Raw genomic sequence first — 13,208 nt, forward strand, 5'->3', positions numbered from 1 at the left:
TCTGAAGGGAGCAACCCGTCAGCAGACGCAGGGCTGCTACCGACTCCCTGGCTCCCCTCAGACTCCTCAAGACCCCTGGCCAGACTGTTTGGGATCTCTCCTCTCCCCCAACTTCCTCGAAATGTACAGCCTTGTGCCAAAAATCCTCCATTCGTTTTAATCTCCCCAACCCCAACTCCCCTCAAAATGGCCCCCAGCGGGTACAAGATGGTGGATGGCATGTGGCGATTCCTGCCACTTGTTCTCCTTCTTCCCATAACCCTCTTCCTCCTCCTTCCCAAAATCCCCCATTGACCAACCCCTTCCTGTCCTTTCACTCCTCCCTCAAACCCTCCTCTTCCTTCACTCCACCTCCTTATCCAGCTCCTCCCACATCCCTCCAAACTCCACCTCCTTGCTCCACCCCTCCAGGGACATGTCCATCATGTGTCCCTTCCCATTGTCCTGGCCACATCCCCTCTGATGTCACTTCATGTTCCCACAGTTTCCACAGCCTTGCTTCTGGTTTCCACGCTTGGGTTTCCATAGAACGGGGATCCTGTAAACCGGAACCCAGAAACCATCCCCGCTTTCACTGCTACCCCTGTCACTTACATCTCCTGGCAGGATGGGAAAGCCCAGCCCCAATGGTCGCCTTTCGCCTACCAGGCGACCAAAGAATTATGCAAAACCCAGAAACAATTCAGCTGAGACAGCAAATATTTTAGAGGGATCCTGAGAGCCGCTCTCTCTAATAATGACTTAACCCCATCTGATCTCAGGCAACTCAAGCTTGTTATCCCCCACCAAATTCCTTTTATGGGAGACTGCATGGAAGAAAGAAATTTGTGCTGCGTTACCAACATTGTGGGCTGACCCCAGAATGGTGGTCAATGATGATGATTTAGTGCTTTGAATAGACCATCTTTGTGGGGAAGGGGAGTGGGCAGAGGGGCAAAAACAGGCAGAGAAAATTCCCAGGGAGGTGCTCTGGGAGAGTGTCAAGGCCGCAGAAAAAGCTTTTTTTGGGCTGTGTCCTGATGTACCCATTGATAATTATCTAACCATCACCCAACTTCCCGCTGAATAATTTTTAAAGTTTGTAGAAAGGCTGCTCAGGGCAGTGGACTTACAAGACCAGGACGTGAGGCAAGGGATCCTCATGGAGATCACCAAATAGAATGCCAATAAAAACCGCAAAACTGTGATCCGGAGTCTACCTCTTGATCCACTGCCAACCCTGCAAACGATGCTAGAGGTCTGTGCAAAAAAGGTCACCAATCAGCGCGCCAGACCGAGGGAACTGAGAAGGGTTGGAGCTGCAGATGCCCCCAGTCCATCATCCACCAGCCAGCTGTGATGCACCCCGGGAACACCCGGGATACCTCCGCCTGCTAACCAGCCTTGCCAACTCTGTAAAAAACCGGGACACTGGATGTTGTCCTGTCCTTCGAGACAGCAACTTTTTAATGTCAGAAAGAACAATCAAAACCAAAATAACTTCTCTAAAGTACAACATTAAAAAAAACTAGAAAGGAAGCACAGTCCTCCCTGTGCAAAGACGTTAAGTGGGGCGGGTCCAAAAACCATCACTGGTGGGGGACGAGGCTAGTAAGCAAGATCTACCTATGCCGATTTCAAAAACCTTACTGGACTTGACACCAAAACCCAGTTTAACCACCTACTCTCTCCATGTACCTTTCAGGTCAGCATTGGCAGAACCTCTCCACCTTTGTGACAGTAACTGGCACTTTGTGTCAGACCCAGAAAAACTGGGAACTTGGCGAGACATCTGCTGTAAGTATGTCGTCCTTGGGGACACAAAACACACACCACTAGATACTAACATCATCCCAGGTCTCGTATCATCAAACCTGGGGCAGTTCGTCCTCTGGCTGCTGTGGGAGGGGGTTTGGAAGATGGCCCCTCTGCTTTGCCCTGGGAGGCAACAGATGTGTAATTTCCCGCCTCCCCCGTTGTCAATCTTTTGTTATCCCTTTCCCTCGTCCCTGTCCATCATTATGTACTCCTTCCCCCAGTTCTAGAAAGTTCTGAGTTCTCTGTATCCCCATTGATTCCTTCCCTGAAACCACTCCTTCCCCCTGTCCCCGTTGGTTGTTACCCTGCCACTCTCCCTCTACTCCGCCCCTGAGCCCTTCCCTCATTGGTTGTTTCATACCCTGACCCTCCTTCCCAGTTACTGTTATAATCCCTACCCCGCCCCTGCTTCGGGGCTCTCAGAGCTGGCTGTCCTTCTGAGTGGCTGTTCTCCTTCGCTCCCCGCCTCTCCTTACCTCTTCTGAGCCCTCAGGAATAAAGCCTCTTGAGAGTCACCCGCCTTGGTGGAAGCGTCTTATTCTCCAGCTATCTGGCTCTTGGAGGACCTGACCCTGTGGCAAGCCAGAGTGGTCACAGGACCCCAGGGCCTCAGGCTGCATTGTACTCACCTGCCAGTGTACCTGCCGAAGGGCCAGGTCATCACCCAAGCTATCCCAGTGCCTGAACCTCCATGGAATCATAAACAACATAAGACTGCAGGCTCCCCTGGACCTTGGTCCCACAGGGAGACCCACTGAGGGAAGATCAACAGGAGCCCAGATGGAGTAATGCAATGATCCACTGAAAGACGGGAGGACACTCAGGCAGCTGCAGTTCATGTGGGTTTTTTGAGGGAGAGTCAAAGGCAGACAAGCAGCCGACAACCAGATGTGAGGGGAGCAAGTTCTGAGAGCCCCCTCCAGGAGAGGGGACAAGGTGTATATAACAGGGGAAGGATAGGAGGAGTCAGGGTACACAAAGACCAATAGGGAAAAGGCTCAGGGCAGGAGCAGGGATGGGGTGACATAAACCGAACCAATGAGAACAAGGGGAAGGAGTGGTTAAGTACAGGGGACTAATGGGGAAACAGAGAACAAGGATCTTTCCAGAACCAGAGGATGGTACAAAAAGTGATGGACATAAACTGAGGGTAAAACATATGATGGACGAGTGTTCCTTTGCATTGAGGAGGCCGCATTCCTGAAATGACACCTTTATACAACTGTGGTTTCCCAAGACATTTCCAGAAAGCTTTCCCCAGGGCCACCTCCCACAGAAGACCTGCCCCATGGTCATGTGGACTCAGGTACCGGGGCCTGAGAAGCCAAGAACTTCATGCGGGCTACATCGAGGCGGGGAGTACAAATTCATGGACAGTCTTATAGACACTGGGGCAGATGTGACGACCATTCTCTCTTAAGAATGGCCGTCACATTGGGAATTGCAAAGCATGGCAGGACACGTACAAGGTGTAGAGGGCATTCAATTGGCAAATCAAAAAGCGTCGTCCAAATAGAGGGGCTGAATGGGAAATTGGCTTCAGCACACCCATTCATTTAGACTATATTGAGCCCTTGTGGGTGAGAGACCTAATGGCCCAGTGGGGGGTCAGAATTGACATCCCGGAAACCCCCTAGGTATTTTGGATGGTGGCCACTGAAAAGTGCTCTACCCAAAAGCTCAATTGGAAAACCAAACCACCAGTTTAGGTAGAGCAGTGGCCGCTCAGCAAAGAAGAACTGAAGGCACTTGAGGAGCTTGTGGAAGAGCAGCTAAGAAAGGGAAACATCACAGACACCACGTCCCCATGGAACTCTTCTGTCTTTGTCATTAAAAAAACAAACAAAGACAAATGACAGCTCCTCCAAAATGTCAGTCAAATTAACAACAACGTGATCGAAGATATGGGCTCTCTCCAACCAGGCATGCTGTCCCTGACAATGCTCCCCCAAAATTCGAATCTGGCTGTAATTGGCATAAAGAACTGTTTCTTTCAAATACCTCTACACCCTCGCGATGCCCTGCGCTTAGTCTTCTCGGTTCCCACCATCAACCAATAAGCTCCAAGGAAGAGGTACCACTGTGGGAGACACCTATGGGGAAGTCAGGGCAAGGATGTCCTGGGATAACACCATTGTTTAACTTAGGGTGAGAGACTGGCACAATTTCCCACCATCCTCTAATTTTAATGTAAATGCCCTATTGTCAGGCACCGGTTGTATACTCCCTGGTTTTGGAAAGCTCTGTACCCTCTGTTCACCCACTGGTCCTCCCTGGAACACCACTCTCTCCTCACCTCCCCACTGGCTCTTTTTAAGTTACCCCACTCCATCTCCTCCCCTGACTTCTCTCCCCATTGAACAGTTTGTACTCCTACCCCTCCTACCTCCCTTCATGTATATGCCCCAGCTCCTCCCCTGTTCCTGGCTCTTTTGTCACTGGTCCCCTTCTGTGGGAGGGGGTTTGGAAGATGGCCCCCCTGCTTTGCCCTGGGAGGCAACAGATGGATAACTTCCCGCCTCCCCTGTTGTCAATCTTTTGTTGTCCCTTCCCCTCATCCCTGTCAGTCATTGTGTAATCCTTCCCCCAGTTCTACAAAGATCTGTCTTCTTTGTATTCCCATTGGTTCCTTCCCTGAAACCACTCCTTCTCCTTGTCCCCATTTGATGTTACCCCATCATTCACCCCCTGATCCGCCCCTGGACGCTTCCCTCATTGGTTGTATCCTACCCTGACCCTCCTACCCAGCCACAGTTATATTGCCCACTCTGCCCCTTGTTCGGCACTCTCAGAGCTAGCTAACCTCCCAAGTGGTTGTGCTCCTTCGCTCCCCACCTCACTCTCCCTCATCTGAACCCTCAAGAATAAAGCTGCTTGAGAGACACCCGCCTCCGGTGGAAGCCTCTTCCTTATCTGCTATCCGGCTCTTGGAGGACGAGAATAAAGCTGCTTGAGAGACACCCTGAAACGTAAACTTTAAGGCATTTAGAGATTTTGAGGAGCTAAGATTTTAGTTAGAAATAAGCCTTACTAGAGTTAATTAAAATAAGAATAATAAATGAGTAGGCCTTGATTAAGTTAGAAGTTAGTAGTTAACTAATAATTAATTGCTTGTTAGCACAATGTTTGGTTAGCTGGGTTTATAATGAAGAATACACAAACTGACAAATAGCTTTTAGGAACATAAGACAATTGTGGGCCCCCTCTGTTCTGAAACCAATTGAAGACAAGGAATGGGAGTTCTACCAAGAGTTCATTTGTCATACTCGCATTGAAAAGGTAAAAAGGTCAGAACGAGGAAGACTTCATTTACTTCCTCATTTTGGGACCCCTCCCCATAAAAGGGACCACCGACCCATTTCAAGGGACAAGCTACGCAGCATGCTTAATAGCTTTTGGAGTGACTAGCATACGAAGCGGGGAATGGGATGTACCAAAATTATGAATATGCATTTGTATTTTGGGTATTCAATACTTGTATGGATAAAAAGACTCTGTAATCACCTGGAAGGTGCGGTGTGTATTTGGGAGCTATCCCGCACGCTGCCCGGCGTCGAATAAACATACACTTTCTAACTTTAAACTGTTAGAGAGTTTTTGTCCGTCACAGTTGGATATCGATACTAGATCAATATCCATATTTTTTTAATAAATCAACCCGCCTCTGGTGGAAGCCTCTTCCTTATCTGCTATCCGGCTCTTGGAGGACCTGACCCTGTGGCAAGCCAGGTGGTCACAGGACCCTATGGCCTCACCCTTCAGCTGTGGTTGTCTGCCTGCCTGCTCCTGCTTCTGCCCACTTCCTACCCTGCCTGAACCCTCAGATTGTTCCTAAATAAACCCTGCTAGATCCACCAAGCAAAGAGCCCTCTTGTCTTCCTGGTGAGACCTTATATTACCAAGTTTGGGCACGGATGTCTGGTTGGCTGGGGGAGCTGTTTGCTGGGCCTGGGGCGGAGACATTCCCAGATCAGTGAGCACCCCGACAGGACCTGCCCAGGGTGGCCCGCACCGTGTCGCCTCACAAAGAGCTAGAAATCACTAGCTGGGCTGGGAGACATGCCTGTGCACCTGGGCAGTCCTTTTCAGGACAGCTTCTTCAGGAATTGCCGCAGCACTCCACCATCAGACCCTGCCGCGGCAGCTGTGGACACAGCAAATGGAGGTGGAGGACCTCAAAGCAGAGGGAGGATCCTTCAAAGGGGAGGCACACCAACAACTCTGACTGCCACACAAACCAATGTAATTTAATTAAAACCTTAAAGGCTGATGCAAAACCAGGGTTATAAAAGGTGGAACAGCCATTTTCTGGACAAGCTTCTGGTAGTCAGTCACGGTCCCAACACTGTCCCTTGTGCTTCGTGAACTTTTTGTTAGTTCTCAATAAAACCTTTGTAACTTATTCTTGCTTGGTTTCTGAGTCGTTTAGAACAGTAATGCTATACAAAAGAGTTATCTCAGGATAGAAATCCATCAGAAATAGACACTGGGTATGCAGCAGTCACCACTTAATCTGCAAATACAGACTCAGCAGTCAGGTCTCCATCTCATGGCTAATTGGCTTACCAGGCTGCAATGGGAGCCATGGTCCCCAATGACAATTGGCCTCAGAAAAGCTCCCCAACCTTGCAAGAAATCTTGGGGACCCTTTACACCAGCATGGGACCTACAACCTGCTTCAGAACACCTTCCTCAGCATCCCCGTGTCCCTGCAATCTCCTCTAACGCAGGACTTAACCCCACAGCCATCCCAAACCCATGCAGTCCCTCTGGCCACTTGGTGTCCCCACATCTCCATGGTGTAGCTGCCATGATCTCCCTTGACACCACATCAGCGTGTTGTGCCTCAAATAAGCTCCTGAGAGCTGCTACACGCTCAGCCCATTGATGCACACCCTGGCACCGGGAAGGAGTGGCCATTCAGCACCTCATCCCATGGATAGCCCCAGCTCCTGCCAGGCACCTCTAACACCCTATGAGGTCTGGCTGTGGGGACGGGGACCGTGAGGGGCAGCAGCGCCCACGCACCCACAGACCTGCGGCATCCCCACAGCCCGTCTGCGGCAAGGGCGGCACCCAGGAACCCCACACGCCTGGGTGCCTGGGGACACCACCCTCAGCACCCGCACGCCTCATGGGCATGGGGGAAAAGCTGTATGGGATGGAATGGCCGGGTTTAATAGCGTGAGGGGCCACGGATGTAACTTCTCTGGGAAGGTACTGGGAAAGTTCCTCCCGGTCCCGCAGAGCCAATGGCGCCGGCTCCAGGACGGGCCCGCCGCTGGCAAAGACTGAGCCAAGCAGCGACCCTATTAACGCCTCCGCAACACTATGCTCGAATATGGAAAAATAAACCAAAAAAAAAAAAAAAAAAAGAGGCAACACTTTTTGCGGAGTAAGAATTTCAGTACACTTGAATATATTTAAGCGCAAAAGTCACCATGCCCTTCCTCTCCGTAGCAGCTCTGGAGAGGAGCACATGACGTTTCCTTTCCTGTAGAAACGCGTCTCCTGACGGGGCTGAGGATCAGCCCCTCACTGCGGGACCTAAGCATTCAGTCTTTTGAAAGACGATTTATCTCCTCGATCATCTGCCGGGTAGGCACCTATCTTTCACAAGGCCGAATAAAATGACCTCTGAGGTCCCTATGTAGCTCGTACATGGCCTGCAAGTGAGTGAGGGGCGGCGAGTCCGGCACTGAGGGGAAGGCAGCCTCGGCTGAGCACTGGAACGCGGGTAAGTGGTTAAAATGTCTGTGGGTCTGCCCGGGGGCGGTCCGGGGCAGGCGGAGGAGGGGCTGATCCCCGCCGGCCCCGCCGCTTACACCGCCCCTCGCTCAAGTCCCGGCGGCTCCCGGCGGCTCCCGGCGGCGGCTCCCGGCGGCCGGTCGGACGGGGAGGGCGCCCGTGGGACAGGTAGGCACTGACCGCACTCGACCCGTTCCGTCCCGTCCCGTCCCGTCCTGTCCCGTCCCATCCCGTCCCGTCCCATCCCATCCCATCCCATCCCGTCCCGTCTCGGCCCGGCCCGGCCCGTCCTGTCCCGTCCTGTCCCGTCCCGTCCCGTCCCGGCCCGGCCCGTCCCGTCCCGTCCCGCCCCGCAGGTCCCGGCTGCGGCAGCGTCTGGTGGGAGGGAAGCGGAGCTGAGGCGGCATCGCTCCCGGAGCGGGGTTTGCCCTCGGCAGAAGCATCCTCCGGGGAGCGGGTGGGATGCGGAGCCGCCCGCGGTGCCTCCGCCCTTGCAGAGCATCCAGGCGTGTTTGTCCCGGCGACCGGGATGGTGGGGCGGGATGCCGGAGCGCTCCTGCGGTCCCGAGCCCGGACGAGTCTGTTCAGGTTCTCCTCAGAGCACTTTTATTTATTTATTTGTTTTTCCGCAAAGTGTCTGTTTTTAAAGGTTATCGTTTGTTTTCATGGAAGGCTTTTGGCAGTCCTGAGCAGAGACTGGAGTGAGTGTACACACTGGAATAGAGGGATACTTGTGTATAGATGTAAATTAGCGTGACCTGCACATGAAAATGCACATCTGTTTAATACCTTGATTTCGTTCCAGCATATGTCGCTCAGCAGAAGCTGCCCAGAAAAATTCTCAGTTGTGTGGTATCCTGCACAGATTTTCTTTTGGCGACAGTAGTAGTAGCGTAAACATTTCCGATTTTGTTTTTCAGCCAAGGAGTAAGTTCAATCTGGAAATGTAGGCACAAATCAATTAGGAAAAATACGCAGCTGCTTTTCCTCGAATGAGCTGGGAATGGACAGCTTTTGGTAATCTTATTAATTACTTAAATGTTGCTGCCAGTCATTGAGTACTGAAATATAGTCAAAGTGAACGTGCATTTCCTAGAATCACATAGAGCTCTGAAGTTTTTCCAAAGTACCAGCTTCTCACGATAGAGTGAGTTTAAAACCTCACTTGGAACGTGTCATTGGTGTAGAAGATGCTTCATAGCTTATTTTATCAAGTTGGTAACTGAGCTTTGGCAACAGTGTTTTAGAAAGCTGATTAACATAATGACTCTATATAGGAAAAGTGTTTTTATCCAGTATCTTGTAAGAAGAAAGGAAAAAAGATCTAAAAAGACAAGTCTGGAGAGTGTCATTTGTTTCCCAGCAGATAAGCTGCAGACCTTTGCTGAAAAGTCTTAGATTCTTTGATTGAGCAGCATGTCTGATGTGAGACTGAAACTGAAAGCTGGCTTCAGTTGCCTTGTCAACATCCCTAAATGGTATTTGTGCCCAGTAGCACAGTACTTGGAGGAAAGCATATGTAATTAGGTGTATGTGTTCCTCTTGAAGTGGAGGGAGTGGGGGTGCAACTATCTGAGCTGGAGACAGAATTTAGCCAAATAACTATTCAGGCCAAATAACTATTGCTTGCTAGGTACTGGCCCTGCAAATGAAATAGTATTAGCGTGTCTAGTTTGATTTTGCATCTCAAATCAGAAAAAACAGCTGGGCAAGTGTGCTTCAGATTTTTAATAAGATGGATAAAGTCTAATTTAGGACCAAGTTTCTTCTTGTTTGCCTATGTAACTCGTGCACCTGCACAGCATCAATATATGGCACCTTATGAAATAAACTTTATTTAAATTTTCTTACACAGCCAACCTTGTGGCCTTGTCATACAATCAAATTTAAATGTGTTGCTCCCACAGAGGGTGATTCAGTGGCTTCATATTAGTATTGACAATTATATGCTGTAAAGGTGCCGTGACTCTGTGCTTGGTTCCTTAGTGTGTGGTTTTGAGTCTGCAGTGTTCCAAGTCTCTGACAGAGCAGTTCACAGGACAGGCTATGAATTTTGTGTTCTAGCTCACTGATTCTAATCCATATCTGGCAAAAAAAAATAAAATTCTAAACTGCAGGCAGCTCAGTGACCTGTGTGAAGTCAGCTGGCTGTGTCTGCTTAATTTCCCTGGAAACAGAGTTGCCCTTTTCTGGTGTATCAGGTGGTGAAATGGTCCAGAGGTGGCACAGTTCTCCAGGGTCAGGGCTGTGCATGCCAGGTTTGAGTCCCCACAGACGGAAACTGCACTACCCTTGCACTGGGGGAAGATGCCTTAGCCCTTTGTATATACATTTCACCATTTAGATGTCTACTTAAAACTCTGATAGCTAATGCCATCATTTTGAATGCGACTGGAAGGGTGGGAGGGGGCACTTAGAGGACCTGTCCAGGGGTTCCAATGTTAAACGAGCTGTTCTGAGGTGAGCAGAAGGGTTTAACCAAGTGAACAGTCCTTTGGTGACTTGCATAACCATGTTTTCCACAATCAGCTGTTCAGCTGTATGGGTACACACATCCCCCTAAGGAAGCAAGTCCTGTTAACAAAAGCAATTAATTCATCTAGGCAAAGAACACAGGAACTGTGCATTACCATAGTTAAGTTTGATTAACATCTAGCAGAGTTTGAAGTGGGCTTTTAACTGCAGCTGGTAAGGATCCCTTGAATTTATATTCAGATTACTTGGCAGGAGTTTTGCATGGTTTCTCTATATTGCTTTTTCTTGTCTAGGCATTTTCATGTCTTATTAGGGAAAGCAAGTGGCTTTTGAGGAAGGTAAAAAACAGATTCTTTGTGTATGTGCCACAGTTTTAGTGTAACCAAAGATATGTTGGTTTCAAAAACCCAAAGTTATGTAGATAGTAATGTAAGATAGATGTCATCCGATTTTTTTTTTAAATTTATTTTAATGGAACACAGTGTAGATGAGTAGTGTTTCTTTGGGCATCGACAGGAATGGTGTAGTGAAATGAAAAAGTTCTAACAATCTTACTCCTGTTAAGTGGTGCCTTCCTTGATGAATGATGCCAGTGGAATCAGATTTCAGTATGTAGTAGTTATGTTACCGACTCACTGCCAGGAATTTAATCCTGATTTTTAATACTGACAGATTAGTTTGTCAGTAATTAGTACTAACTTCATATGCTCCAGTCAGCATAGCATAAACGTAGATATAAGTGCAGTATTTTTTCATCTGTGAGAAAAATCTGTGTCTTGATATTCCAAATTTTTTTTTTTTTTCCTTTACTTTTTGAAAGAGTATGTATCATCTAAAGCCATCTGTCAGGAAACTAGGAGAAATATTCTGGGGTGGGATTTGCTTTACTGTAATAGCTTTATTGATTGTGTCAGCATTCATGTTAATTAACCCATTCAAACTGTCTGGTCTATAATTGATGTTTTGCCTGTGTGAGGATTTGTGGTTCATGCCTTTGGATGTACACATTAAGTTTATATTAAAATGTGGACAGCCATCTCTTCCAGTTTTATCAGTGTTTTGTATCTGATTGTCAGAGAAATTAGCCTAGAGTCAGCAGTGAGCTACTAATTCTGAGCTCTTTTGATGTTCAAGACGATGAAAACACACAACAGAAAACATAATTTTAACTTTGACGTTGACTTGCTCTGTGACCTCAGGAAAGAAATGTAATAATTTTTCTCTTGCTGGAAAAGAACACCCTTCTCAGCCTACCAGATCATTTTTGCTGAACACACAGAGGTGCAAGTGTGTGCAAAATTATTTTTTCAAAGAAACATAAAGACTTCATATTAGTGTGTCATTTTAGACTGAGGATCATTGGCACAAAGAGCTACACCTTCTGTGGCTCTAGTGTCCATCACTGTAGCCACAGGAGATGCACAACAGTACAAGAACAATAGCAAAAAATTATCTTGCCTTTTATAATATACACCTCAAGAGAAAGGCAAGAGGAAATAAGGAGTGACAATGAAATAATAAAGACAGGTGTCAAGCTAGACTCATGTTATTTTTCATCACAAGTCCATGGACATTCATACATTTAAAATAATTAATAATAGCTCTTTTTTAGACGAGAGTCTTCAAATAGAAGACAGCGAAGAACTATTTCTCTGTAATGCCAATGATGGCTGGAACCAAGGCCTCGCCAAACAAAAGGGTCAGCATCTTGTAAGGGTCATGGGAAGAGACCATGAAAGGCAAGGGGCATCTCAGAGGAGTCATGACCTTAGGATGATGCAGAAGGTGAATTTGTCAGGCTGGACAAGAGGAGACCAGCAGGGATTTATGATCTGGGTAGAATTGTCCAGGCAAGAGTCAGGGTGGCCCTGACCCATTTTGGTGGTGTTACTCTGGGGCAGTGTTCATCTAGAAGGGTCTGCTCAAAGCAGTGAAGGATGTAGAGAAGGAGGAAGGCTGGCTCAGGATGCTTAATAAAGAAAAATGATCCAGAGGAGGGTAACGTGTGTTGAAGGTACCTGGCACATTTATGAGCAATACCAGCGTGGAACACCAAACCAGGGCACAGAAGAAGTTATGTTACTTTGATGGAATGCAGAGGGAAGAAGAACGAGCTGGACAGAAGATGGTACGTGAGCTGGTAGTTTGTTGTTCCAACAACAACCCCCTTTCTTTTGGGAAGAAGCCACTGCTTCCCAAAGTTTCCTGCACATCACAGGCATTATGTCATGAATTTTTTCCACACGGTGCCTGTTTCTTCAGGGGTAGGTCCTATAAGTCCTCTTCAGAGTGAGTAGTGCTGCATTTCCAGAGTAGCTGTGTGAGACAAAAGTTTCCAGGACAAAATTATTCAAAAGGCAGTATGCTCAGGAGGATGTTTTTCTTAATATGGTTTGGTCTCAGCTCTGTGAGACTACTTTTCATTAATGAAAACAGACACATCCGTACAGGGTTTCAATGAGTTCAGCATGTTTAAAGCAGCTCTTGAAGTTTCTCCTATACAGAAGTCTTGTCTATCTATTTTTCAGAATATTTTTTTGGCACGGGAAGGGTTGGGTGTTCTTCGTGAATTTAAAAGATTTACAGAGCAAGTAGTAAAAAAACACAGTATCACCTGGCAAGTCTTTGCCAGGAGATGTTTTGATGTTTGTGGAAGCGTTTTGATTTTATCTTGCAGATGTTTTTCTAAAGTAAAGGACAAAAATATTCAAGGTAGAGATAACTTGGACTTGTGATTTTTTTTCCCATCCCCCACTTATTATTTGGAGCACAATTCTCTGCTGTCATAAGGCTTAGGAAAAGTAATTTAAAGTGATGTAAGTAAATGATGACGATATTATGTTACTTGCCCTGCTCTTCATGTGGCCCATAGAGAAGCTTCATAATCGGTTGATTTGGATGAGAGCTTCTGAATCCTGACTTTTAAAGTTGCAGCGTTGCTGGGCTGATTAACTAAAGAGCAGCAAAAGCGCTTCTATTGGAAGGCTGTGCCAAAAGGAGCCCCCAAAGTGAGTGTTTTGTGTGAAAGCATGCCTTGCAGTTTGAGCCCGGAGTGACAATGATTGTAACACAATGCTGCTCATGTGACAGTGAGACAAAGAGGCCATTATGCACGGCTGACTGGCATCAGATCCTCCAAAAGCCAATAGCCAGACCAAGCTTGATCACCCTGAGAATGTGAACACACT

The 13,208-nt window shown here is 47.7% G+C and overlaps 1 protein-coding gene across 1 annotated transcript in view; it reads left to right on the top strand.

Moving 5' to 3' along the window:
- Nucleotides 1-7,593: 7,593 nt before the first annotated feature.
- The window catches only part of MEGF10 (multiple EGF like domains 10), an 85,434-nt gene continuing 79,819 nt past the window's right edge, over nucleotides 7,594-13,208 (top strand). Inside the window, exon 1 of the mRNA XM_002188758.5 lies at nucleotides 7,594-7,713. The gene's annotated coding sequence lies outside the window, so the exon portion shown is untranslated. The remainder of the gene's footprint in view (nucleotides 7,714-13,208) is intronic.

This window comes from Taeniopygia guttata, chromosome Z (assembly GCF_048771995.1).
Source record: "Taeniopygia guttata chromosome Z, bTaeGut7.mat, whole genome shotgun sequence".
Classification (NCBI taxonomy): Eukaryota; Metazoa; Chordata; class Aves; order Passeriformes; family Estrildidae; genus Taeniopygia; species Taeniopygia guttata.